This window comes from Dipodomys spectabilis, unplaced genomic scaffold (genome assembly GCF_019054845.1).
Source record: "Dipodomys spectabilis isolate Male_0828 unplaced genomic scaffold, ASM1905484v1 ptg000072l, whole genome shotgun sequence".
In the NCBI taxonomy this organism is placed as follows: Eukaryota; Metazoa; Chordata; class Mammalia; order Rodentia; family Heteromyidae; genus Dipodomys; species Dipodomys spectabilis.
Genome location: NW_024870749.1, coordinates 253,113 through 254,826, shown reverse-complemented (window position 1 = coordinate 254,826; position 1,714 = coordinate 253,113).

The following is a 1,714-nucleotide window of genomic DNA, read 5'->3' as shown; positions in this document are numbered from 1 at the left end:
ATATGTTCTGTGAAATAGAACTAATTAAGTTTGCTACCATAGCTGCAGCAGGTGCAGTACCAGTTTGGGGATGGCAGCAGCATCCTTAGCTCCAGCCCCTTAAACTCTGAAGTGCATCATGAAACCCAGCCACCCTTCACAAAGGCCGAGAGAGAAGGGGGCCACCATAGAATGCTAGGCTCTTATGGTTTGTCATGAGACCATCACCTCACTTCTGTTTCCTGGCTGGATAAGTTGGGGCTGCGTGCCTGTGTCACTTCACTCCTGATTCTGGTCTGGGTGGGTAGATGCTGTGTGCCTGTACCACCTCACTCTCGCTTCTGGTCTGGCTGCTTGGGGGCTCATGCCCATGTCACCTCACTCCTACTTCCAGTCTAGGTGAGTGGGGGGTTGTGTGCTTGTGTCACCACACTCCTGCTTCTGGTGTGCATGAGTAGGGGAGTAGGGGTCATGGTGCCTGTGTCACCTCACTGCTGATTCTGGTCTGGGTGGGTAGGAGCCATGTGCCTGCACCACCTCACTACTGCTTCCTGGCTAGATAAGTCTGGGATAATGCCCTTTTCACCTCACTCCCGCTTCAATTCTGGGTGAGTGGGGGCCATGTACCTATGTTTCCTCACTCCTGCTTCAGGTCTGAGTGAGTGGGGATTGCGTGCCTGTGTCACCATACTCCTGCTTTCGGTCTGGGTGAATAGGGAAGTAGGGGCCATGTGTCTGCACCACCTCACTCGTCTGGGTCTGTCCGATTGGCTCTGAGGTAATTACTCTCTTCAGATGCTGTTAACCATCATGGACTGCAGCCCACGCCAGAGGTTAGACTTTTCCAATTCTCATAGCAAAGCATGACATTAAGGGATTAAGATGGCACCTTGCTAGGTTTAAGAACTATGTTATAAAATTGTGCATGTGTGCGCGCATGTGCACTGGTCTTGGGTCTTGAACTCAGGGTCTGAAGTGAATCTGAGATATTTGATTAAGGTAGAGCTCTACTGCTTGAGCCACAGCTCAACATATTGCATTTTTGTGGTTAATTGGGACTAAAATTCTCTCAGATTTTCCTGTCTGGACTGGCTTTGAACACTATCCTCGGATCTCAGACTTTCCAGTAGCTAGGACTTACAGGTGTGAACTATGGGCACCTCTATTTGCTTGATTGCCATCCAGAGAGAATTGTGCTTGGTAAGTGTTCTGGAGTAAAAAGATTTGAACTCTTCAAATGAGCAGTGGTGAAAATACTCAGGTTCTAGCCTGGCATTGGTGGATCAGGCCTCTAATTCTACAGATTCAGGAATGTGAAATCTGAGAATTGCAGTTTGAAATCAGTGTGTGGAGGACAGAGTCCTTGAGACTTTATCTCCAACAAACTACCACAAACCCGGAAAGTGGCACTGTAACTAAGTGGTAGAGCACCAACCTTGAACAAAAACGCTCAGGGACAGCACTTAGGCCGTGAGTTCAAGTCCAATGAGCACAAAAACGAAACAAATCAAGAAAAAAAACCTGGGTTCTTCAGTAGGAGTTTATCATTATAAATATCACTTTCCCATTATATTAAGCTCTGTCATAGGTACATGAATTTTAGGGTATTAAGAAACTTAGCTAAAAATATAGGCAGCATTGTGTGTGTGTGTGTGTGTGTGTGTGTGTGTGTGTGTGTGTGTGTGTGTGTGTGTGTGTGTGTGTTTACCAGTCCTGAGGCTTGAACCTGGGGCCT